This window comes from Podarcis filfolensis (genome assembly GCF_964270895.1).
Source record: "Podarcis filfolensis genome assembly, chromosome: 18".
NCBI lineage: Eukaryota > Metazoa > Chordata > Lepidosauria > Squamata > Lacertidae > Podarcis > Podarcis filfolensis.
The window spans coordinates 2,895,279-2,923,127 of NC_139622.1; the positions used below are offsets into that span (position 1 = coordinate 2,895,279).

The 27,849-nt window shown below is 48.6% G+C and overlaps 1 protein-coding gene across 1 annotated transcript in view; it reads right to left on the minus strand.

Annotated features, from left to right (window-relative positions):
• LOC310753562 (uncharacterized protein) overlaps nt 1-20,753 on the minus strand; it is a 100,132-nt gene extending 79,379 nt beyond the window's left edge. Inside the window, exon 1 of the mRNA XM_083594968.1 lies at nt 20,707-20,753. The gene's annotated coding sequence lies outside the window, so the exon portion shown is untranslated. The remainder of the gene's footprint in view (nt 1-20,706) is intronic.
• Between the last annotated feature and the right edge of the window lie 7,096 nt (nt 20,754-27,849).

Genomic DNA, 27,849 nt, shown 5'->3' on the forward strand with positions numbered 1-27,849 from the left:
CACCAACAAGTAGCGGAACCCCTGCAGAGAGCAGAGCAGAGACGTCAAGTCCACTTTCAACAACTTCAGTTATCGAAACGGGAAAGACTGCAGCTGAAACGATTTCTGTGGCTACTCCAGGTACATCCACCAAGAGCGGAGAGGGGACCTCAGCTGAAGAAAGTGCCCCATCATCAACAAGTAGCGGAACCCCTGCAGAGAGCAGTGCAGAGACGTCAAGTCCACTTCCAACAACTTCAGTTATCGAAACGGGAAATACGGCAGCTGAAACAACGATTTCTGAGGCTACTCCAGGTACATCCACCAAGAGCAGAGAGGGCACCTCAGCTGAAGAAAGTGCCCCATCATCAACAAGTAGCGGAACCCCTACAGAGAGCAGAGAGGAGACATCAAGCCCACCTCCAACAACTTCAGTTATCGAAACGGGAAGGACGGCAGCTGAAACAATTTCTGAGGCTACTCCAGGTACATCCACCAGGTGGCGAGAGGGGACCTCATTTGAAGAAAGTGCCTCATTACCAACAAGTAGCGAAACCCCTACAGAGAGCAGAGAGGAGACGTCAAGCCCACCTCCAACAACTTCAGTTATAAAAACAGAAAAGACGGCAGCTAAAATGATTTCTGAGGCTACTCCAGGTACATCCTCCAAGAGCGGAGAGGGGACCTCAGCTGAAGAAAGTGCCCCATCATCAACAAGTAGCGGACCCCCTACAGAGACCAGAGAGGAGACGTCAAGCCCACCTCCAACAACTTCAGTTATCGAAACGGGAAAGACAGCAGCTGAAACAACGATTTCTCAGCCCAGTCCAGGTACATCCACCAAGAGTGGACATAGGACCTCAGCTGAAGAAAGTGCCCCATCATCAACAAGTAGCGGACCCCCTACAGAGACCAGAGAGGAGACGTCAAGCCCACCTCCAACAACTTCAGTTATCGAAACGGGAAAGACAGCAGCTGAAACAACGATTTCTCAGCCCAGTCCAGGTACATCCACCAAGGGTGGAGAGGGGACATCAGCTGAAGAAAGTGCCCCACCATCAACAAGTAGCGGAACTCCTACAGAGAGCAGAGAGGAGACGTCAAGGCCACCTCCAACAACTTCAGTTATCGAAACGGGAAAGACTGCAGCTGAAGCAACGATTTCTGAGGCTACTCCAGGTACATCCACCAAGAGCGGAGAGGGCACCTCAGCTGAAGAAAGTGCCCCATCATCAACACGTAGCGGAACCCCTACAGAGAGCAGAGAGGAGACGTCAAGGCCACTTCCAACAACTTCAGTTATCGAAACGGGAAAGACTGCAGCTGAAACAATGATTTCTGAGGCTACTCCAGGTACATCCACCAAGAGCGGAGTGGGGACCTCAGCTGAAGAAAGTGTCCCATCACCAACAAGTAGCGGAACACCTACAGAGCGCAGAGAGGAGACGTCAAGCCCACCTCCAACAACTTCAGTTATCGAAACGGGAAAGACGGCAGCTGAAACGATTTCTGAGGCTACTCCAGGTACATCCACCAGGTGGCGAGAGGGGACCTCAGCTGAAGAAAGTGCCTCATCACCAACAAGTAGCGGAACCACTATACAGAGCAGAGAGGAGACATCAGGGCAACCTCCAACAATTTCAGTTATCGAAACGGGAAAGACGGCAGCTGAAATGATTTCTGAGGCTACTCCAGGTACATCTCCTAAGAGCGGAGAGGGGACCTCAGCTGAAGAAAGTGCACCATCACCAACAAGTAGCGGAACCACTATACAGAGCAGAGAGGAGACATCAGGGCAACCTCCAACAATTTCAGTTATCCAAACGGGAAAGACGGCAGCTGAAACAACGATTTTTCACTCTACTCCAGGTACATCCACCAAGGGCGGAGAGGGGACCTCAGCTGAAGAAAGTCGCCCATCAGCAACACGTAGCGGAACCACTATACAGAGCAGAGAGGAGACATCAGGGCAACCTCCAACAATTTCAGTTATCCAAACGGGAAAGACGGCAGCTGAAACAACGATTTTTCACTCTACTCCAGGTACATCCACCAAGGGCGGAGAGGGGACCTCAGCTGAAGAAAGTCGCCCATCAGCAACACGTAGCGGAACCACTATACAGAGCAGAGAGGAGACGTCAGGGCAACCTCCAACAATTTCAGTTATCCAAACGGGAAAGACGGCAGCTGAAACAACGATTTTTCACTCTACTCCAGGTACATCCTCCAAGAGCGGAGAGGGGACCTCAGCTGAAGAAAGTCGCCCATCAGCAACACGTAGCGGAACACCTACAGAGAGCAGAGAGAAGACGTCAACCAAACCTCCAACAACTTCAGTTATCGAAACGGGAAAGACGGCAGCTGAAACAACGATTTCTCACTCTACTCCAGGTACATCCACCAAGAGTGGAGAGGGGACATCAGCTGAAGAAAGTGCCCCATCACCAACAAGTAGCGGAACCCCTACAGAGAGCAGAGAGGAGACGTCAAGGCCACCTCCAACAATTTCAGTTATCGAAACAGGAAAGACGGCAGCTGAAACAACGATTTCTGAGGCTACTCCAGGTACATCCACCAAGAGCGGAGAGGGCACCTCAGCTGAAGAAAGTGCCCCATCATCAACACGTAGCGGAACCCCTACAGAGAGCAGAGAGGAGACATCAAGTCCACCTCCAACAACTTCAGTTATCGAAACGGAAAGGACGGCAGCTGAAATGATTTCTGAGGCTACTCCAGGTACATCCACCAGGAGGCGAGAGGGGACCTCAGCTGAAGAAAGTGCCTCATCACCAACAAGTAGCGAAACCCCTACAGAGAGCAGAGAGGAGACGTCAAGCCCACCTCCAACAACTTCAGTTATCGAAACGGGAAAGACGGCAGCTGAAATGATTTCTGAGGCTACTCCAGGTACATCCACCAAGAGTGAAGAGGGGACCTCAGCTGAAGAGAGTGCCCCATCATCAACAAGTAGCGGACCCCCTACAGAGAGCAGAGAGGAGACGTCAGGGCCACCTCCAACAACTTCAGTAATCGAAACGGGAAAGACGGCAGCTGAAACAATGATTTTTCACTCTACTCCAGGTACATCCACCAAGAGCGGAGAGGGGACCTCAGCTGAAGAAAGTGCCCCATCACCAACAAGTAGCGGAACCCCTGCAGAGAGCAGAGCAGAGACGTCAAGTCCACTTTCAACAACTTCAGTTATCGAAACGGGAAAGACTGCAGCTGAAACGATTTCTGTGGCTACTCCAGGTACATCCACCAAGAGCGGAGAGGGGACCTCAGCTGAAGAAAGTGCCCCATCACCAACAAGTAGCGGAACCCCTACAGAGAGCAGAGAGGAGACGTCAAGGCCACCTCCAACAATTTCAGTTATCGAAACAGGAAAGACGGCAGCTGAAACAACGATTTCTGAGGCTACTCCAGGTACATCCACCAAGAGCGGAGAGGGCACCTCAGCTGAAGAAAGTGCCCCATCATCAACACGTAGCGGAACCCCTACAGAGAGCAGAGAGGAGACATCAAGTCCACCTCCAACAACTTCAGTTATCGAAACGGAAAGGACGGCAGCTGAAATGATTTCTGAGGCTACTCCAGGTACATCCACAAAGAGTGGAGAGGGGACCTCAGCTGAAGAGAGTGCCCCATCATCAACAAGTAGCGGAACCCCTGCAGAGAGCAGAGCAGAGACGTCAAGTCCACTTCCAACAACTTCAGTTATCGAAACGGGAAATACGGCAGCTGAAACAACGATTTCTGAGGCTACTCCAGGTACATCCACCAAGAGCAGAGAGGGCACCTCAGCTGAAGAAAGTGCCCCATCATCAACAAGTAGCGGAACCCCTACAGAGAGCAGAGAGGAGACATCAAGCCCACCTCCAACAACTTCAGTTATCAAAACGGAAAAGACGGCAGCTAAAATGATTTCTGAGGCTACTCCAGGTACATCCACCAGGTGGCGAGAGGGGACCTCATTTGAAGAAAGTGCCTCATTACCAACAAGTAGCGAAACCCCTACAGAGAGCAGAGAGGAGACGTCAAGCCCACCTCCAACAACTTCAGTTATCAAAACGGAAAAGACAGCAGCTGAAACAACGATTTCTCAGCCCAGTCCAGGTACATCCACCAAGAGTGGACATAGGACCTCAGCTGAAGAAAGTGCCCCATCATCAACAAGTAGCGGACCCCCTACAGAGACCAGAGAGGAGACGTCAAGCCCACCTCCAACAACTTCAGTTATCGAAACGGGAAAGACAGCAGCTGAAACAACGATTTCTCAGCCCAGTCCAGGTACATCCACCAAGGGTGGAGAGGGGACATCAGCTGAAGAAAGTGCCCCACCATCAACAAGTAGCGGAACTCCTACAGAGAGCAGAGAGGAGACGTCAAGGCCACCTCCAACAACTTCAGTTATCGAAACGGGAAAGACTGCAGCTGAAACAACGATTTCTGAGGCTACTCCAGGTACATCCACCAAGAGCGGAGAGGGCACCTCAGCTGAAGAAAGTGCCCCATCATCAACACGTAGCGGAACCCCTACAGAGAGCAGAGAGGAGACGTCAAGGCCACTTCCAACAACTTCAGTTATCGAAACGGGAAAGACTGCAGCTGAAACAATGATTTCTGAGGCTACTCCAGGTACATCCACCAAGAGCGGAGTGGGGACCTCAGCTGAAGAAAGTGTCCCATCACCAACAAGTAGCGGAACACCTACAGAGCGCAGAGAGGAGACGTCAAGCCCACCTCCAACAACTTCAGTTATCGAAACGGGAAAGACGGCAGCTGAAACGATTTCTGAGGCTACTCCAGGTACATCCACCAGGTGGCGAGAGGGGACCTCAGCTGAAGAAAGTGCCTCATCACCAACAAGTAGCGAAACCCCTACAGAGAACAGAGAGGAGACGTCAAGCCCACCTCCAACAACTTCATTTATCGAAACGGGAAAGACGGCAGCTGAAACGATTTCTGAGGCTACTCCAGGTACATCCACCAAGAGCGGAGAGGGGACCTCAGCTGAAGAAAGTGCCCCATCATCAACAAGTAGCGGAACCCCTACAGAGACCAGAGAGGAGACGTCAAGCCCACCTCCAACAACTTCAGTTATCGAAAAGGGAAGGACGGCAGCTGAAACAATTTCTGAGGCTACTCCAGGTACATCCACCAAGAGTGCACAGAGGACCTCAGCTGAAGAAAGTGCCCCACCATCAACAAGTAGCGGAACCCCTACAGAGAGCAGAGAGGAGACGTCAAGGCCACCTCCAACAACTTCAGTCATCGAAACGGGAAAGACGCCAGCTGAAACAACGATTTCTGAGGCTACTCCAGGTACATCCACCAAGAGCGGAGTGGGGACCTCAGCTGAAGAAAGTGTCCCATCACCAACAAGTAGCGGAACACCTACAGAGCGCAGAGAGGAGACGTCAAGCCCACCTCCAACAACTTCAGTTATCGAAACAGGAAATACGGCAGCTGAAACAAAGATTTCTGAGGTTACTCCAGGTACATCCACCAAGAGCGGAGAGGGGACCTCAGCTGAAGAAAGTGCCCCATCACCAACAAGTAGCGGAACCCCTACAGAGAGTAGAGAGGAGACGTCAAGCGCACCTCCAACAACTTCAGTTATCGAAACGGGAAGGACGGCAGCTGAAACGATTTCTGAGGCTACTCCAGGTACATCCACTAGGAGGGGAGAGGGGACCTCAGCTGAAGAAAGTGCCCCATCATCAACAAGTAGCGGAACCCCTACAGAGAGCAGAGAGGAGACATCAAGCCCACGTCCAACAACTTCAGTTATCGAAACGGGAAAGACGGCAGCTGAAATGATTTCTGAGGCTACTCCAGGTACATCCACCAAGAGCGGAGAGGGGACATCAGCTGAAGAAAGTGCCCCATCATCAACAAGTAGCGGAACCCCTACAGAGAGCAGAGAGGAGACATCAAGCCCACGTCCAACAACTTCAGTTATCGAAACGGGAAAGACGGCAGCTGAAATGATTTCTGAGGCTACTCCAGGTACATCCACCAAGAGCGGAGAGGGGACCTCAGCTGAAGAAAGTGCCCCATCACCAACAAGTAGCGGAACCACTATACAGAGCAGAGAGGAGACATCAGGGCAACCTCCAACAATTTCAGTTATCCAAACGGGAAAGACGGCAGCTGAAACAACGATTTTTCACTCTACTCCAGGTACATCCACCAAGGGCGGAGAGGGGACCTCAGCTGAAGAAAGTCGCCCATCAGCAACACGTAGCGGAACCACTATACAGAGCAGAGAGGAGACGTCAGGGCAACCTCCAACAATTTCAGTTATCCAAACGGGAAAGACGGCAGCTGAAACAACGATTTTTCACTCTACTCCAGGTACATCCACCAAGGGCGGAGAGGGGACCTCAGCTGAAGAAAGTGCCCCATCACCAACAAGTAGCGGAACCACTATACAGAGCAGAGAGGAGACGTCAGGGCAACCTCCAACAATTTCAGTTATCCAAACGGGAAAGACGGCAGCTGAAACAACGATTTTTCACTCTACTCCAGGTACATCCTCCAAGAGCGGAGAGGGGACCTCAGCTGAAGAAAGTCGCCCATCAGCAACACGTAGCGGAACACCTACAGAGAGCAGAGAGAAGACGTCAACCAAACCTCCAACAACTTCAGTTATCGAAACGGGAAAGACGGCAGCTGAAACAACGATTTCTGAGGCTACTCCAGGTACATCCACCAAGAGCGGAGAGGGCACCTCAGCTGAAGAAAGTGCCCCATCATCAACACGTAGCGGAACCCCTACAGAGAGCAGAGAGGAGACATCAAGTCCACCTCCAACAACTTCAGTTATCGAAACGGAAAGGACGGCAGCTGAAATGATTTCTGAGGCTACTCCAGGTACATCCACCAGGAGGCGAGAGGGGACCTCAGCTGAAGAAAGTGCCTCATCACCAACAAGTAGCGAAACCCCTACAGAGAGCAGAGAGGAGACGTCAAGCCCACCTCCAACAACTTCAGTTATCGAAACGGGAAAGACGGCAGCTGAAATGATTTCTGAGGCTACTCTAGGTACATCCACAAAGAGTGGAGAGGGGACCTCAGCTGAAGAGAGTGCCCCATCATCAACAAGTATCGGACCCCCTACAGAGAGCAGAGAGGAGACGTCTGGGCCACCTCCAACAACTTCAGTAATCGAAACGGGAAAGACGGCAGCTGAAACAATGATTTTTCACTCTACTCCAGGTACATCCACCAAGAGCGGAGAGGGGACCTCAGCTGAAGAAAGTGCCCCATCACTAACAAGTAGTGGAACCCCTGCAGAGAGCAGAGCAGAGACGTCAAGTCCACTTTCAACAACTTCAGTTATCGAAACGGGAAAGACTGCAGCTGAAACGATTTCTGTGGCTACTCCAGGTACATCCACCAAGAGCGGAGAGGGGACCTCAGCTGAAGAAAGTGCCCCATCATCAACAAGTAGCGGAACCCCTGCAGAGAGCAGAGCAGAGACGTCAAGTCCACTTCCAACAACTTCAGTTATCGAACCGGGAAATACGGCAGCTGAAACAACGATTTCTGAGGCTACTCCAGGTACATCCACCAAGAGCGGAGAGGGCACCTCAGCTGAAGAAAGTGCCCCATCATCAACAAGTAGCGGAACCCCTACAGAGAGCAGAGAGGAGACATCAAGCCCACCTCCAACAACTTCAGTTATCGAAACGGGAAGGACGGCAGCTGAAACAATTTCTGAGGCTACTCCAGGTACATCCACCAGGTGGCGAGAGGGGACCTCATTTGAAGAAAGTGCCTCATTACCAACAAGTAGCGAAACCCCTACAGAGAGCAGAGAGGAGACGTCAAGCCCACCTCCAACAACTTCAGTTATCAAAACGGAAAAGACGGCAGCTAAAATGATTTCTGAGGCTACTCCAGGTACATCCTCCAAGAGCGGAGAGGGGACCTCAGCTGAAGAAAGTGCCCCATCATCAACAAGTAGCGGACCCCCTACAGAGACCAGAGAGGAGACGTCAAGCCCACCTCCAACAACTTCAGTTATCGAAACGGGAAAGACAGCAGCTGAAACAACGATTTCTCAGCCCAGTCCAGGTACATCCACCAAGAGTGGACATAGGACCTCAGCTGAAGAAAGTGCCCCATCATCAACAAGTAGCGGACCCCCTACAGAGACCAGAGAGGAGATGTCAAGCCCACCTCCAACAACTTCAGTTATCGAAACGGGAAAGACAGCAGCTGAAACAACGATTTCTCAGCCCAGTCCAGGTACATCCACCAAGGGTGGAGAGGGGACATCAGCTGAAGAAAGTGCCCCACCATCAACAAGTAGCGGAACTCCTACAGAGAGCAGAGAGGAGACGTCAAGGCCACCTCCAACAACTTCAGTTATCGAAACGGGAAAGACTGCAGCTGAAACAACGATTTCTGAGGCTACTCCAGGTACATCCACCAAGAGCGGAGAGGGCACCTCAGCTGAAGAAAGTGCCCCATCATCAACACGTAGCGGAACCCCTACAGAGAGCAGAGAGGAGACGTCAAGGCCACTTCCAACAACTTCAGTTATCGAAACGGGAAAGACTGCAGCTGAAACAATGATTTCTGAGGCTACTCCAGGTACATCCACCAAGAGCGGAGAGGGCACCTCAGTTGAAGAAAGTGCCCCATCATCAACAAGTAGCGGAACCCCTACAGAGAGCAGAGAGGAGACATCAAGCCCACCTCCAACAACTTCAGTTATCGAAACGGGAAAGACGGCAGCTGAAATGATTTCTGAGGCTACTCCAGGTACATCCACCAAGAGCGGAGAGGGGACCTCAGCTGAAGAAAGTGCCCCATCATCAACAAGTAGCGGAACCCCTACAAAGAGCAGAGAGGAGACGTCAGAGCCACATGCAACAACATTAGTTATCGAAACGGGAAGGACGGCAGCTGAAACAACGATTTCTTACTCTACTCCAGGTACATCCACCAAGAGCGGAGAGGGGACCTCAGTTGAAGAAAGTGCCCCACCATCAACAAGTAGCGGACCCCCTACAGAGAGCAGAGAGGAGACGTCAAGCCCATCTCCAACAACTTCAGTTATCGAAACGGGAAAGACGGCACCTGAAATTATTTCTGAGGCTACTCCAGGTACATCCACCAGGAGCGGAGAGGCGACATCAGCTGAAGAAAGTGCCCCATCATCAACAAGTAGCGGAACCCCTACAAAGAGCAGAGAGGAGATGTCAGGGCCACATGCAACAACATCAATTATCGAAACGGGAAAGACGGCAGCTGAAACAACGATTTCTTACTCTACTCCAGGTACATCCACCAAGAGCGGAGAGGGAACCTCACCTGAAGAAAATGCCCCATCATCAACAAGTAGCGGAACCCCTACAGAGAGCAGAGAGGAGACGTCAAGGCCACTTCCAACAACTTCAGTTATCGAAACGGGAAAGACTGCAGCTGAAACATCGATTTCTGAGGCTACTCCAGGTACATCCTCTAAGAGCGGAGAGGGGACCTCAGCTGAAGAAAGTGCCCCATCATCAACAAGTAGCGGACCCCCTACAGAGACCAGAGAGGAGACGTCAAGCCCACCTCCAACAACTTCAGTTATCGAAACGGGAAAGACGGCAGCTGAAACAACGATTTCTTACTCTACTCCAGGTACATCCACCAAGAGCGGAGAGGGAACCTCAGCTGAAGAAAGTGCCGCAGCACCAACAAGTAGCGGAACCCCTGCAGAGAGCAGAGCAGAGACGTCAAGTCCACTTCCAACAACTTCAGTTATCGAAACGGGAAATACGGCAGCTGAAACAACGATTTCTGAGGCTACTCCAGGTACATCCACCAAGAGCGGAGAGGGCACCTCAGCTGAAGAAAGTGCCCCATCATCAACAAGTAGCGGAACCCCTACAGAGAGCAGAGAGGAGACGTCAGGGCCACATGCAACAACATCAATTATCGAAACGGGAAGGACGGCAGCTGAAACAACGATTTCTTACTCTACTCCAGGTACATCCACCAAGAGCGGAGAGGGGACCTCAGCTGAAGAAAGTGCCCCATCACTAACAAGTAGCGGAACCCCTGCAGAGAGCAGAGCAGAGACGTCAAGTCCACTTTCAACAACTTCAGTTATCGAAACGGGAATGACGGCAGCTGAAACAATTTCTGTGGCTACTCCAGGTACATCCACCAAGAGCGGAGAGGGGACCTCAGCTGAAGAAAGTGCCCCATCATCAACAAGTAGCGGAACCCCTACAGAGAGCAGAGAGGAGACGTCAAGGCCACCTCCAACAACTTCAGTTATCGAAACGGGAAAGACTGCAGCTGAAACAACGATTTCTGAGGCTACTCCAGGTACATCCACCAAGAGCGGAGAGGGCACCTCAGCCGAAGAAAGTGCCCCATCATCAACACGTAGCGGAACCCCTACAGAGAGCAGAGAGGAGATGTCAAGGCCACTTCCAACAACTTCAGTTATCGAAACGGGAAAGACTGCAGCTGAAACAACGATTTCTGAGGCTACTCCAGGTACATCCACCAAGAGCGGAGAGGGCACCTCAGCTGAAGAAAGTGCCCCATCATCAACACGTAGCGGAACCCCTACAGAGAGCAGAGAGGAGATATCAAGCCCACCTCCAACAACTTCAGTTATCGAAACGGGAAGGACGGCAGCTGAAATTATTTCTGAGGCTACTCCAGGTACATCCACCAGGAGTCGAGAGGGGACCTCAGCTGAAGAAAGTGCCTCATCACCAACAAGTAGCGAAACCCCTACAGAGAGCAGAGAGGAGACGTCAAGCCCACCTCCAACAAATTCAGTTATCGAAACGGGAAAGACGGCAGCTGAAATTATTTCTGAGGCTACCCCAGGTACATCCACCAAGAGCGGAGAGGGGACCTCAGCTGAAGAAAGTGCCCCATCATCAACAAGTAGCGGAACCCCTACTGAGAGCAGAGAGGAGACATCAAGCCCACCTCCAACAACTTCAGTTATCGAAACGGGAAGGACGGCAGCTGAAACGATTTCTGAGGCTACTCCAGGTACATCCACCAGGTGGCGAGAGGGGACCTCAGCTGAAGAAAGTGCCTCATCACCAACAAGTAGCGAAACCCCTACAGAGAACAGAGAGGAGACGTCAAGCCCACCTCCAACAACTTCAGTTATCGAAACGGGAAAGACGGCAGCTGAAATTATTTCTGAGGCTACCCCAGGTACATCCACCAAGAGCGGAGAGGGGACCTCAGCTGAAGAAAGTGCCCCATCATCAACAAGTAGCGGAACCCCTACTGAGAGCAGAGAGGAGACATCAAGCCCACCTCCAACAACTTCAGTTATCGAAACGGGAAGGACGGCAGCTGAAACGATTTCTGAGGCTACTCCAGGTACATCCACCAGGTGGCGAGAGGGGACCTCAGCTGAAGAAAGTGCCTCATCACCAACACGTAGCGGAACCCCTACAGAGACCAGAGAGGAGACGTCAAGCCCACCTCCAACAACTTCAGTTATCGAAACGGGAAAGACTGCAGTTGAAACAACGATTTCTGAGGCTACTCCAGGTACATCCACCAAGAGCGGAGAGGGGACCTCAGCTGAAGAAAGTGCCCCATCATCAACAAGTAGCGGAACCCCTACAGAGACCAGAGAGGAGACGTCAAGCCCACCTCCAACAACTTCAGTTATCGAAACGGGAAGGACGGCAGCTGAAACAATTTCTGAGGCTACTCCAGGTACATCCACCAAGAGTGCACAGAGGACCTCAGCTGAAGAAAGTGCCCCATCATCAACACGTAGCGGAACCCCTACAAAGAGCAGAGAGGAGACATCAAGCCCACCTCCAACAACTTCAGTTATCGAAACGGGAAGGACGGCAGCTGAAACGATTTCTGAGGCTACTCCAGGTACATCCACCAGGAGGCGAGAGGGGACCTCAGCTGAAGAAAGTGCCTCATCACCAACAAGTAGCGAAACCCCTACAGAGAGCAGAGAGGAGACGTCAAGCCCACTTTCAACAACTTCAGTTATCGAAACGGGAAGGACGGCAGCTGAAACAATTTCTGAGGCTACTCCAGGTACATCCACCAAGAGCGGAGAGGGGACCTCAGCTGAAGAAAGTGCCCCATCCCCAACAAGTAGCGGAAACCGTATAGAGAGGAGAGAGGAGAGGTCAAAGCTACTTCCAACTACTTCAGTTATCGAAACGGGAAAGACGGCAGCTGAAACAACGATTTCTCACTCTACTCCAGGTACATCCACCAAGAGCGGTGTGGGGACCTCAGCTGAAGAAAGTGCCCCATCACCAACAAGTAGCGGAACACCTACAGAGAGCAGAGAGGAGACGTCAAGCCCACGTCCAAGAACTTCAGTGATCGAAACGGGAAGGACGGCAGCTGAAACAACGATTTCTCAGCCCAGTCCAGGTACATCCACCAAGAGTGGAGAGAGGACCTCAGCTGAAGAAAGTGCCCCACCATCAACAAGTAGTGGAACCCCTACAGAGAGCAGAGAGAAGACGTCAACCAAACCTCCAACAACTTCAGTTATCGAAACGGGAAAGACGGCAGCTGAAACAACGATTTCTGAGGCTACTCCAGGTACATCCACCAAGAGCGGAGAGGGGACCTCAGTTGAAGAAAGTGCCCCACCATCAACAAGTAGCGGAACCCCTACAGAGAGCAGAGAGGAGACGTCAGGGCCACCTCCAACAACTTCAGTTATCGAAACGGGAAAGACCGCAGCTAAAACAACGATTTTTCACTCTACTACGGGTACATCCACCAAGAGCGGAGAGGGGACCTCAGCTGAAGAAAGTGCCTCATCACCAACAAGTAGCGGAATCCCTACAGAGAGCAGAGAGGAGACGTCAAGTCCACTTTCAACAACTTCAGTTATCCAAACGGGAAAGACGGCAGCTGAAACAACGATTTTTCACTCTACTCCAGGTACATCCACCAAGGGCGGAGAGGGGACCTCAGCTGAAGAAAGTGCCCCATCACCAACAAGTAGCAGAACCACTATACAGAGCAGAGAGGAGACGTCAGGGCAACCTCCAACAATTTCAGTTATCCAAACGGGAAAGACGGCAGCTGAAACAACGATTTTTCACTCTACTCCAGGTACATCCTCCAAGAGCGGAGAGGGGACCTCAGCTGAAGAAAGTCGCCCATCAGCAACACGTAGCGGAACCCCTACAGAGAGCAGAGAGAAGACGTCAACCAAACCTCCAACAACTTCAGTTATCGAAACGGGAAAGACGGCAGCTGAAACAACGATTTCTCACTCTACTCCAGGTACATCCACCAAGAGTGGAGAGGGGACATCAGCTGAAGAAAGTGCCCCATCACCAACAAGTAGCGGAACCCCTACAGAGAGCAGAGAGGAGACGTCAAGGCCACCTCCAACAATTTCAGTTATCGAAACGGGAAAGACAGCAGCTGAAACAACGATTTCTGAGGCTACTCCAGGTACATCCACCAAGAGCGGAGAGGGCACCTCAGCTGAAGAAAGTGCCCCATCATCAACACGTAGCGGAACCCCTACAGAGAGCAGAGAGGAGACGTCAAGGCCACTTCCAACAACTTCAGTTATTAAAACGGGAAAGACGGCAGCTGAAACAACGATTTCTCAGCCCAGGCCAGGTACATCCACCAAGAGCAGAGAGGGGACCTCAGCTGAAGAAAGTGCCCCACCATCAAGAAGTAGCGGAACCCCTACAGAGAGCAGAGAGGAGACGTCAAGCCCACCTCCAACAACTTCAGTTATCGAAACGGGAAAGACGGCTGCTGAAACGATTTTTGAGGCTACTCTAGGTACATCCACCAAGAGTGGAGAGGGGACATCAGCTGAAGAAAGTGCCCCATCATCAACAAGTAGCGGAATCCCTACAGAGAGCAGAGAGGAGACGTCAAGCCCATCACCAACAAGTAGCGGACCCCCTACAGAGAGCAGAGAGGAGACGTCAAGCCCACCTCCAACAACTTCAGTAATCGAAACGGGAAAGACGGCAGCTGAAACAACGATTTCTCACTATACTCCAGGTACATCCACCAAGAGCGGAGAGGGGACCTTAGCTGAAGAAAATGCCACACCATCAAGAAGTAGCGGAACCCCTACAGAGTGCAGAGAGGAGACGTCAAGCCCACCTCCAACAACTTCATTTATCCAAACGGGAAAGACGGCAGCTGAAAAAACGATTTCTCACTCTACTCCAGGTACATCCACCAAGAGTGGAGAGGGAACCTCAGCTGAAGAAAGTGCCCCATCATCAACAAGTAGCGGAATCCCTACAGAGAGCAGAGAGGAGACGTCAAGCCCACCTCCAACAACTTCAGTTATCGAAACGGGAAAGACGGCAGCTGAAATGATTTCTGAGGCTACTCCATGTACATCCAGCAAGAGTGGAGAGATTACCTCAGCTGAAGAAAGTGCCCCATCACCAACAAGTAGCGGACCCCCTACAGAGAGCAGAGAGGAGACGTCAAGCCCACCTCCAACAACTTCAGTAATCGAAACGGGAAAGACGGCAGCTGAAACAACGATTTCTCACTATACTCCAGGTACATCCACCAAGAGCGGAGAGGGGACCTTAGCTGAAGAAATTGCCACACCATCAAGAAGTAGCGGAACCCCTACAGAGAGCAGAGAGGAGACGTCAAGCCCACCTCCAACAACTTCATTTATCCAAACGGGAAAGACGGCAGCTGAAACAACGATTTCTGAGGCTACTCCAGGTACATCCACCAAGAGCAGAGAGGGGACCTCAGCTGAAGAAAGTGCCCCATCATCAACAAGTAGCGGAACCCCTACAGAGAGTAGAGAGGAGACGTCAAGCGCACCTCCAACAACTTCAGTAATCGAAATGGGAAAGACGGCAGCTGAAACAACGATTTCTCACTCTACTCCAGGTACATCCACCAAGAGCGGAGAAGGGACCTCAGCTGAAGAAAGTGCCCCATCATCAACAAGTAGCGGAACCCCTACAGAGAGCAGAGAGGAGACGTCAAGCCCACCTCCAACAACTTCAGTAATCGAAACGGGAAAGACGGCAGCTGAAAAAACGATTTCTCACTCTACTCCAGGTACATCCACCAAGAGCGGAGAAGGGACCTCAGCTGAAGAAAGTGCCCCATCATCAACAAGTAGCGGAACCCCTACAGAGAGCAGAGAGGAGACGTCAGGGCCACCTCCAACAACTTCAGTTATCGAAACGGGAAAGACAGCTGCTGAAACGATTTCTGAGGCTACTCTAGGTACATCCTCCAAGAGCGGAGAGGGGACCTCAGCTGAAGAAAGTGCGCCATCCTCAACAAGTAGTGGAACCCCTATAGAGAGGAGAGAGGAGGCGTCAAGGTCACTTCCAACTACTTCAGTTATCGAAACGGGAAAGACGGCAGCTGAAACAACGATTTCTGAGGCTACTCCAGGTACATCTACCAAGAGCGGAGAGGGGACCTTAGCTGAAGAAAGTGCCCCATCACCAACAAGTACAGGTAGAATCACTACTGTCCCCCTGGAGAAAATAGATTTGGCAGAAAAGTCAACCCCTAGCCTTCTGGCTACATCATCCAATGAGAAAGTTTTGTCCTCATCACCAGAAGAGACCATTGCTTCTCTTTTGACTACAACCACTCACATTGGGAAGACAGGGAGAGCACTAGTTGGAGGGACTTCTTCACCTACACTGTCTCTCACAAGCCTGTCTCCAAGTACTGAGATAGTATCAGCAACAAGAGCAAAGACATCCAGTTATCTTCATTCTACTCGCGTTATTACAGAGATACCATTGCATGGTGAGATATCCCATTTCCCAATTTCTACAACTCTTCCCATTGAGAGCACAGATGTAACATCTTCTCAAGAGACAGACACATCTCCCCTTTCCAAGAGTTCTTTCACGCAGAGTAAAAGGGTCTCACCAACAGGAGTAGAGACACCCCCTTCCCTCCGGTTGACAGTATCTCCTTCTGATAGGACAGTGTCCACCTTAGCTGGAGAGCCAACCTCTTCTGTCCCGAGCACTATCCCTCTACACGAGGGGGTAGAGTTAACATCAGCTGGGATGGGTATCACTCACCCTCTGTTTGTAACATCTCCCCCACCAATGACCATGTTAACATCAGCTGAAGGCCCAACTACCTCTCTAATGACTGAAGTGACACCATCTGAGGGGAAGCAGCTAACTTCAGAGACAGCCTCAACCATTTCTCCCATGACTTCAGCGTTTCCCCCTGACACACCTACAGAAGTGAAGACATCGATTCCTCAGCATTCCACTGGGCCTTCCGCAGACACTGACAAAGCACAATCGCAGGAAGAGGCATCTTCTAACCCTTCCACTGATAGTACAGAGGTGCCAACTTCTCTCCTTTCTAAAAGATCCACCGTTGAGAGTACAGCGCTCACATCAACCATAGCCAATACATCCTCTTCTCTCTTCGCTGCATTATCTCCCACAGAGAGTTCTAAGTTAGCATCAACTGAAATGACACACACTTCCCTCTTCAGTACGGTGTCCAGATCAGCTGAAGGGACCACCACTGCTCACCAGACTACATTTCCCGTGGAGAGGAGAGTGGCAACGTCAAGTGGAGCTGATTCACCTTCTTCTGCCTTTGCTCCCTCTCAGCGTATGGAGGAAATACCCACCGAAGAGACGTCTTCTCGCCTGGCATCAACAACCAAGAGTATAAGTGCTGCTACATCCACTGGGCTGGAGGCATCTCCAATTATCCAGACTGTGAGGACTACCACCAAGACACCCACATCTCCCACAACTACAGCAATGGTCTCTGCAAAGATGACTCCTTTGCTGTCTACTACACCATTAGCCACAGAGGTCACCTCAGCCAAAAAGGTCCCAAGCTCTGTCCCAGAGAGAACGAAGGGGATCTCATTTGAAGAGACAACCATCTCCCTCCTGACTGCGATGTCTCCCTCTGCGAGGACAACAGTTGCATCAGCTACAGTAGAGATTCCGGGTAGGTTTGGTTTTTCTTTTTATATATATATATATATATGTACAGTACTGAGGATTATAGTTTGGAGATAAAGGATAATTACAACATATTGTGGCCCACATATTTAGTTCCCACTGGTTTTTTCAGGAATTGCATGGTGGAATTCTGAAAATGAGAAAGGGGTGGAATGAGGAAGGGATGGTCAGGCCTGAAGTCTCCTTGAAGGAGGACCAGGGGGACGCAGGATCATCACAAAGCCTAATCTGACAAGCCACACAGCTCTGTGGCACACTATGCTGCTTCCATGATACCTTATTGCATGGGTAGCCAAACTAAGGGGCCCAGATCCGGCCCAATCGCCTTCTAAATCCGGCCCACAGGCGGTCCGGGAACCAGCATGTTTTTACATGAGTAGAATGTGTCCTTTTATTTAAAATGCATCTCTGGGTTATTTGTGGGGCATAGGAATTTGTCCCCCCCCAAAAAAAAAACCAGTCTGGCCCCCCACAAGGTCTGAGGAACAGTGGACCGCCCCCCTGCTGAAAAAGTTTGCTAACCCCTGCCTTATTGGCTGGGTCATGTAACCAGGGGCAGGGAAAGGAAATAAAATGTGTTAAAGGCAACCTGGTTGAGGGTTTTTGTTGGGAAACATTGCAAGATCCACAGATTCTTTAGCACCCCAAAATGTTCATATGTGGGAATTTGGCTCCACAGTGATGTGTTTGCTTTAATAGAATCCTAGAGTTGAAAGGGACCTCAAGGGTGCACCCCCGACAGATGCTTCCCATTTCAACCTCTGTTTAAAAACCACAAAGGAAGGAGAGTCCACCACCTCCTGTCAAACAGCTCTCACTGTCAGAAAGTTTTTCCGAATGTTTAATCGGAATCTCCTTTCTTGTAACTTGAAGCCATTGGTTTGAGTCCTACCCTCTGTAGCAGGAGAAAACAAGCATCTCCCTCTTCCGTGTGGCAGCCCTTGAGATATTTGAAGATGGCTATCATACCTTCTCTCAGTCTCCTCTTCTCCAGGCTACACATCCCCAGCTCCTTCAACTGTTCTTCATCAGGCTTGGTTTCCAGACCCTTGATCACGTTGGTTGCCCTCCTCTGCACACCTTCCAGCTTGTCAACATCCTTCTTAAACTGTGGTGCCCAGAATTGGACACAGAATTCCAGGTGTGGTCTGACCAAGGCAGAACAGAGTAGGATTATTACTGCCTAGAGCATGGTGTTGACAATGTCAAGGTTGCAGGTCTGAGCCCCATATGGGACAACTGCATATTTCTGCATTGCCGGGTGTTGTACTAGATGACCCTAAGGGTCCCTTCCAGCTCAACAGTTCTATTATTCTATGACGCTATGACGCATTCTAGAATAGCATTAGCTTCTTTTACTGCTGCATCACCCTGTTGACTCATGTTCAGCTTCTGGTCCACCAAAGCCCCTAGATCTTTTTCACATGTATTACTATTAAGCCAGGTGTCCCCCATCCTATATTTGTGCATCTGGTTCTTCCTAAGTGCAGAACCTGACATTTGTCCCTATTCATTTTGTTAGCTTGAGCCCAGTTCTCCAATCTGTTGAGGTCATCTTGAATCCTGATTCTGTCTTCTGTGACATTAGCTACCCATCCCAGTTTGGTGTCATCTGCAATTTTGATGAGCATCTCCTCAATTCCTTCGTCCAAGTCATAGAATCATAGAATCATAGAGTTGGAAGAGACCCCAAGGGCCATCGAGTCCAACCCCCTGCCAAGCAGGAAACACCATCAGAGCACTCCTGACATATGGTTGTCAAGCCTCTGCTTAAAGACCTCCAAAGAAGGAGACTCCACCACACTCCTTGGCAGCAAATTCCACTGTCGAACAGCTCTTACTGTCAGGAAGTTCTTCCTAATGTTTAGGTGGAATCTTCTTTCTTGTAGTTTGGATCCATTGCTCCGTGTCCGCTTCTCTGGAGCAGCAGAAAACAACCTTTCTCCCTCCTCCCTCCTTTTATATATTTGAACATGGCTATCATATCACCCCTTAACCTCCTCTTCTCCAGGCTAAACATGCCCAGTTCCCTTAGCCGTTCCTCATACGGCATCGTTTCCAGGCCTTTGACCATTTTGGTTGCCCTCCTCTGGACACGTTCCAGTTTGTCAGTGTCCTTCTTGAACTGTGGTGCCCAGAACTGGACACAGTACTCCAGGTGAGGCCTGACCAGAGCAGAATACAGTGGCACTATTACTTCCCTTGATCTAGATGCTATACTCTTAACTCTTTATAAAAGTCATTTATAAAGATGTTGAACAACAACGGGCCCAGGACAGAACCCTGTGGCACCCCACTTGTCACTTTACCCCAGTATGATGAGGAACAATTAATGAGTACTCTCTGGGTTCAGTTAGTCAACCAGCTACACATCCATCTAACAGTTACCTCGTTAAACCCACATTTTACCAACTTCCTCATGATAATATCTTTTTTTATATATACATTTTTATTGGGTTTTTTTAACATATCATTTCGCACAATCATATAACCTAACTTCTTATCTTATACAATATTTTAGACGCCTCTGATGATTTTTCATTCTTTATCACTTATTCTGCATTTCTTAATTTCTCTATTACTCTTAATTATCATTAACTAATAGTTCTCCTCATAGTCTTTCTTGCAATATTTTGAATAATCATCCTTACAAAACTTCTTGCAATCCTACTAGTGTAATCTGTTCATTACTATTACTTTTCAAATAGTTCGTATATTTACCCCAGTCTTCTATGAATCTCTGGTCCTGCAGGTTTCGAATCCTTCCTGTTAATTTATCCAATTCTGCATAGCCCATCAATTTCATCCTCCATTCTTCTTTCGTTGGTAATTCTTCTTGCTTCCATTTTTGTGCCAATAATATTCTTGCTGCTGTCATTGCATGTAAAAACAACTTACAATCCTGTCTATTGATATCATCTCTTACAATGCCGAGTAAAAATGCTTCTGGTTTCTTAATAAATGTGTATTTCAACATCTTTTTCATCTCATTTCCTCGTGAGAATATCATGGGGGACTTTGTCAAAAGCCTTACTGAAACCAAGATACACTATGTCCACAACTGGTTTTACATTTGCTTGCTTGTAAACATGGTGCCGTCAGTGTGCATGGAATTTCACAGAGGTCGAGAAATTTCACAGGTTCACTGTCCTTGATAGGAAGTACCTGTCTGATGCTTTTACAAAACTTTTTTTTTTTTGAATTTAAATTTTTTATTAATTTTCCAATATAAAATTGTACAAAACAAAACATCCAATTTATCACCAACATCCTCTTTTTGGACTTCCATCAGCATGTCTGATAATTCTCCGTTTTACTCACTTCTTCCACATTTCTTAATTTAATATTGCACTGCATTAATATCTTATTTTATCTTATTTTTTAAACAATATTTCTACTGTACATTTTCACAGAACTTCCTGAAAGCTTACAAACGTTATCTGATCATCACATGTACTTTTCATATAATCTGTAAATTTATTCCAGTCTTCCGTGAATTTCTGGTCTTGTCGGTTCCGGATCCTTCCTGTTAGTTTATCAAGTTCTGCATATTCCATTAATTAAATTGGAATTAATTAAATTCCATTAATTAATTTAAATTGATACTTTTACAAAACTTGGGTGTCTGCACCCCTCTCTGCCGAGCAGCGGCAAGAGCCCCTGGGGTCCCAGGCACCCGCACAGGGTCTGTGTCCCTTTGGAGAATAGAAGATGCGACGGAGACTGTCGTGGCTTTAAGAATAGGTTTACTCACCTATTTACACCTTCAGCCTGCATGGAGGGTGTCCAGATCTTGCAGCAGTTATTTCCAGAGCCTCCCCCCAAAAATGGAGGCGTACGCTTCCCAGTCTCCAGATGCTGGGTTGAACGGCGAGAAGCTGCTGTCGGTTGCCATTCTGAGTTCCTTGTGTCCCGGAGCTGAAGCCTGGATACACGGTGCGAGGCAGCGGTGCGGCAGGTGGTGGTGCTGCGGTGCTGTGTGTGGCAGTCAGCTCAGCGGGATCCCATCCTTGTCGCCAGTGAAATATACTCAGAGTCACAAAGTGATTTCATGCTCTTTATTCAGCTCATAGTGGTGAGGAGGAATGAATCAAAGTCCCCTCAAAGTATCTGCTTTATATACATTATTTACACAATGGGCTGCACATGATTGGCTAATTCCGGAATTCTACTGTAAGCCAATCAGGCTGTGGATTCACTTCTATCTGGAGCATGATTGGGTGGTTCCTGCCGACCAATCATACTGCTGCATTGTTCTAGGACCAATCAGACTGCTGCAGTTTGGATCCTATTGTTCTAGGACCAATCAGACTGCTGCAGTTTGGATCCTATTGTTCTAGGACCAATCAGACTGCTGCAGTTTGGATCCTATTGTTCTAGGACCAATCAGACTGCTGCAGTTTGGATCCTATTGTTCTAGGACCAATCAGACTGCTGCCTTTTGGATCCTATTGTTCTAGGACCAATCAGACTGCTGCCTTTTGGATCCTATTGTTCTAGGACCAATCAGACTGCTGCAGTTTGGATCCTATTGTTCTAGGACCAATCAGACTGCTGCCTTTTGGATCCTATTGTTCTAGGACCAATCAGACTGCTGCAGTTTGGATCCTATTCAACTCAGTACATAACACATTTTCTCCTCCTCCTTCTTCCCAGAACCCTGGCTCAAAAACACCCCCATCACCCTTCAAACCCCTCTGTCTGTCCACACCTCAGGGCAGATGGGGGGAGTTTTCTTGCATTGGCAACCAACCCTCAGCGGCCCTCTATTGTTCCCTTAATGGCCCTCGCTTGGCCCGGCTACCCAGGAATCTCTCTGCAGCTTATATTTCTCCCTTCCCACCCCAAATATGGCGGCTGACAGATTGAGGTTGAATCCTGACAAGACAGAAGTACAGTGGTACCTCGGGTTAAGTACTTAATTCATTCCAGAGGTCCGTACTTAACCTGAAACTGTTCTTAACCTGAAGCACCACTTTAGCTAATGGGGCCTCCCGGCGCTGCCGTGCGATTTCTGTTCTCATCCTGAAGCAAAGTTCTTAACCCGAGGTACTATTTCTGGGTTAGCGGAGTCTGTAACCTGAAGTGTATGTAACCTGAAGCGTATGTAACCTGAAGTATATGTAACCCGAGGTACCACTGTAATAGTAGTAGTACAGTGGTACCTCTGGTTAAGAACTTAATTCGTTCCGGAGGTCTGTTCTTAACCTGAAACTGTTCTTAACCTGAAGCACCACTTTAGCTAATGGGGCCTCCCGCTGCTGCCGCACGATTTCTGTTCTCATCCTGAAGCAAAGTTCTGAACCCGAGGTACTATTTCTGGGTTAGCGAGGGTGTAACCTGAAGCGTACGTAACCTGAAGCATATGTAACCCGAGGTACCACTGTACTGTTTTGGGGGGACAGTGACACGCAGCGTAAACTAATAATGCAGAGTTTTAGAGAATAAAAGCGTTACTTCTTCATAAACAACATGGTTCCAAACAGTTTGACTGAGATTACATACTGACTCTGTTCGCAACTGAAACAGACGTCTCACTGACATCTTACAGAGAGCACAAAGTGAAAGCGGCTGCTAAGCCACATGACTCAGAATGACTCAGCAGTTAGCAGTTAGGCCTGGAGAACTTGACTTGGCCCAAATGACTGTGCAGTTCCATCACTTCCCAGCCTGCTTTGCTGCTTCGGCTCTCAGGTGTCTTTGTCACATGACAGACAGGGGGCGGCAGGTGTGGGGATTCCCTGGTCCTGAATGGGGCAACTGTGTCCCTGAAGGACCAGGTGCGCAGCCTGGGGGTCATTTTGGACTCACCGCTGTCCATGGAGGCACAGGTCAGTTCTGTGTCCAGGGCAGCTGTTTATCAGCTCCATCTGGTACGCAGGATGAGACCCTACCTGTCTGCAGACTGTCTCGCCAGAGTGGTGCATGCTCTGGTTATCTCCCGCTTGGACTACTGCAATGCACTCTACGTGGGGCTACCTTTGAAGGTGACCCGGAAACTACAACTAATCCAGAATGCAGCAGCCAGACTGGGGACTGGGAGCGGCCGCAGAGACCATATAACACCGGTCCTGAAAGACCTCCATTGGCTCCCAGTACGTTTCCGAACACAATTCAAAGTGTTGGTGCTGACCTTGAAAGCCCTCAACGGCCTCGGTCCAGTATACCTGAAGGAGCGTCTCCACCCCCATCTTTCTGCCCGGACACTGAGGTCCAGCGCCAAGGGCCTTCTGGCGGTTCCCTCGCTACGAGAAGTGAGGTTACAGGGAACCAGGCAGAGGGCCTTCTCGGTGGTGGCGCCCGCCCTGTGGAACGCCCTCCCACCAGATGTCAAAGAGATAAACAACTACCTGACTTTTAAAAAACATCTAAAGGCAGCCCTGTTTATTGAAGTTTTTAATGTTTTATTGTGCTTTTAATTCTGTTGGGAGCTGCCCAGAGTGGGTGTGGAAACCCAGCCAGATGGGCAGGGTATAAATTATTATTACGTATTACAGTGGTACCTCAGGTTAAGTACTTAATTTGTTCCGGAGGTCCGTACTTAACTTGAAACTGTTCTTAACCTGAAGCACCACTTTAGCTAATAGGGCCTCCTGCTGCTGCTGCACGATTTCTGTTCTCATCCTGAAGCAAAGTTCTTAACCTGAAGCACTATTTCTGGGTTATGTGTATGTAATCTGAAGCGTATGTAACCCGAGGTACCACTGTAGTAGTATTATTATTATCATTATTATTATTATTCACAATCCTAGAATTCATTAATTTCTAGGGTTATGGGGGATCCCCCCCAATCTATAACAATACTTAAAGACTGGACCCCAACTCCCCGAACAATGGCCTTGCTAGCTGAGGCTGCTGGGAGTCAGAGTCCAGCAACATCTAGAGAGGCACAGATTCTCCACCCCTGATTTTAAGAATAAACATTCCCTTCTTTCGGTAGGGAAAGAAATGAAATTCCTACTGTGAATCTCAGATTGCTCCTGCGCTCCAGCATCTGGCGAGCAGGAAGCCGATTGTGTCAAAATTAAATTCGGGTTCTTTGTCCTACTCCGAGTCCCTGAAGGGTTTGTTTAAGACTTGCACGCTTCGTTTAAAACTGTAACGAGGCAAAGGGTAGCGAGGAAGAAACTTGTTAATTAAATGAAGGCTCGCCCGGCAGCCCAGACTGCTACAGCGAAGAGCCAGCCATGCCACAGCTTCCTGGGCAGGGGGAAAAAACAGATTTAAATCAGGCTTGTTCCTTGGTTATCCCAGCAATTTTACAAGTATTATTAGATTGTGAGGATGATTAGGGAGGCAGGAGAGGATATATTATTTAATGCTATCCTTCCGTATTCTAGGAGAGTTCCAAACATCCCCCTTTTTAGATTACGCAGCGATCAGCTTGTTGCTGACTCGTCTAAGTCTTACTATTAAAGATTCCTTCCTGGTAAAATCCCTTGCCTTTCCCTCTTAAAAAGAATGAACACAAGAATCTGATTAACATTAATATAAAAGTCGTTTACTCACAGATTCATTCAGGTTCACAGACATATCCCTGAAGGCAGGCTTAGGTTACATAACAAATAGAACTATTCCGTAAAAAAGTTAAGTCCCAAGTGACTGTGACTAAGCAGTCACTTCTCTAAACACACAGCAACATACACAATGGAGAAGACACACGGATCAGAACATGGAGGCCGTGGGCTCCTCCATGCTAGTACAACACAACACACCCTCTTCAAGTCACAGGTCTACTGTCGGCATGCTGTACTTGACTGCAGTTTTACATCCCACAGCGATTAAGGACCAGAGAGAAAAATGCTGAGGGTGGGGCTGGGAAGCCTGTACTCAGGAGAATGGTGCTGAGTTGCACCATTGGATGGCATTGTCTGTCACGGATCCTTTAGCTGAGATTCATAGAATCATAGAGTTGGAAGAGACCACAAGGGCCATCGAGTCCAACCGCCTGCCAAGCAGGAAACACCATCAGAGCACTTTGTTTGCTCCTGCGCTCCAGCATATGGTTGTCAAGCCTCTGCTTAAAGACCTCCAAAGAAGGAGACTCCACCACACTCCTTGGCAGCAAATTCCACTGTCGAACAGCTCTTACTGTCAGGAAGTTCTTCCTAATGTTTAGGTGGAATCTTCTTTCTTGTAGTTTGGATCCATTGCTCCGTGTCCGCTTCTCTGGAGCAGCAGAAAACAACCTTTCTCCCTCCTCTATGTGACATCCTTTTATATACCGTATTTGAACATGGCTATCATATCACCCCTTAACCTCCTCTTCTCCAGGCTAAACATGTCCAGCAAACATTCCTGCACTGCAGAGGGTTGGACTAGATGACCCTCGGTGCACCTTGCAACTCTGCAGTTCTTTTTTTCCTTTTTTAAAAACTTTATTCCAAAACCGAAAAAGAATTGCAAACATCAAATTCAAAATCCATATTCGTTTTGTAACATAAGCCTATTACATAACTGACTTGGTTAAAATATACCTAATTGCTATAGACTTCCCTTTGCTATATATAAATGCAACACAAATAGAAATATTATATTAGAAATTTTTATAAATTCCCTTATACCCTGCACTCTGCAGTTCTATGATTCTTTGATTTAACAGGTCCAGCAAACTTGAAACAGGAGCATTTTAGGGGAATCGCAGAGCTGGGAGAGGTTACAGGAAGAGGGTTAGGAGAAAGGCAGCCCCCCTCCCGTCTCCCCCTAGAAAACTTTCTTTGATGTATTACATTGTGCTAAAAGTGGTCAGGTTTAGAGATGATCGATCACTTGCAAACCTGAGTGCTTTGTTTATATGGAAAGGGTGTGTGGATGTGGTTTGTTTGGGAGAGAGAGAAGGGCGATTCTATTTTTCCGCACCCTCTCCACCAACTTTTTATAATGCGGGAGGGGGGTAGTTTTAAAATTCCATGGCATGCTCCCCCCCAGTCCTAATCCTAAACTTTCCCACGGAATGCTGAGCACATCCAGACCGTCATTTATTTTCTTTTAATCCACACATTGTGGCTGGTTTTCTGAGCTGCTTTGGAACTGCCGTTGTTACGCTATGTATTGCTTTGTGCTGTATTCTGTTTCACTGAATTTTATTTTTTAATATAATTTTGTGTGGCTGAGAAGCCCCTAGGCGATGCCCAAATAACCAGTTCTGTTGCTTTGCTTCCAAAATGTTTGTTGTGGAAACACCCACCCGGGGCATCAGGAGGGTGACGGTGACGATGCAAAAAAACGGTGACTTTGCCTGTAGTTGGCCCCAATTCGCTGCCAGAATGATTGTCACAGGAACACCCACGTTTGGTATTTAGAGGGCGTGCAGCAGTGACGAGAGCATGAGGTATTTGGGGATTCCTCAGTTGCTGCGAAGTGGAAGAGTTAAGATTCCAAGTGACTGTTGCGCTACACCTGTTCTCAGCAGGCTGCAGTTACCAGATGGGTCCAGCAGGAGACGGCATCTAATCATGGGAGTTGAGGTAGACCTGGGTAAGGTGGCATCTTCTCAGAATAATAATAATAATATTTATTTTTGTTATTATTATTAATTTATACCCCGCCCTTCCTGGTTCAGAAAACCGGGCTCAGGGTGGCTAACAACAAATTTAATTACCGTATTTTTTGCTCTATAAGACTCACTTTTTCCCTCCTAAAAGTAAGGGGAAATGTGTGTGCATCTTATGGAGCGAATGCAGGCTGTGCAGCTATCCCAGAAGCCAGAACAGCAAAAGGGATTGATGCTTTCACTGCACAGCGATCCCTCTTGCTGTTCTGGCTTCTGAGATTCAGAATATTTTTTTCTTGTTTTCCTCCTCCAAAAACAGTCTTATGGTCTGGTGCGTCTTATAGAGCAAAAAATACGGTAAATTTAAATAACTTTAAAATTTAAAACGTGAATAACAATAAATTCAGAATTCAAAAATCAGTTTAGGGGGAAAATCCATCCAATAAACATTAGATGATCACCAGGGCTAGCTGGCTAAATTAGTCCTATCTGGGCCAGCGAGGAGACCGGGGGGGAATTAGCTGTGGGATCCCAGAGCGGGTAATCTTCATAAAAAGGGGAGACGGAGGGAAGGAAGGGGAATAAACGATCAGGCAACAGCAGTATTTTACTGTAATAGGGATGGGGGTGGGGGGAGAAAGAACCTCTCAAAGAAGCACTTCCGTAAGCTAGATGTTAAACAAAAATGATGCTCTTGAGCATAGTAAAAAAAAGAGAGAGAGACATTATCATTTATTTATTAATCACCTTTCGAACAACTCTAATTCCTGCAATGAAAGTGGGTTGGACTAGATGACCCTTGGGGTCTCTTCCAACTCGGAATGTCCTACTTTTCCTTAGGATGTCCCTATTTTTTTTGGAGAAATGTTGGAGGGGATGGAGAAGGACGTCTCTATTGTCATTGGAGGACGTCCCTATTTTCATCGGGGAAATGTCGAAGGTTATGAAATAGGATGTCCCTATTTTCGCCAGAGAAATGTTGGAGGGTATGCCAGAGTTATCTCCAGCAACGTTCTTCTCAGAGTAGACCTATTGAAGTGAATCGGCGCGGCTAATTTTGGTCCATTCATTTCAATGGCACCACATTCACATCAGACGCTCTGATGAGAACAGGGACGTTCTACCACACTCTCCAACATTTCTCCAATGAAAATAGGGATGTCCTAAGGAAAAGCAGGACATTCCTGGATCAAATCAGGAACCAGGACAGCTTCTGAAAATCTGGGACTGTCCTTGGAAAATAAGGACCTCTGCTCCTTTTGCAGATGCAAGTCCCTTTTAGCTGCCGTAGTTAATAGCAATTTGTCTAATCCTCCCCAAAGCCACCTTAATCCCCCGCGGCCATCGCCACACTTGCTGTGCCGTGTGTTTCATAAGGAAATAATTCAATGTATGCAGAGATAT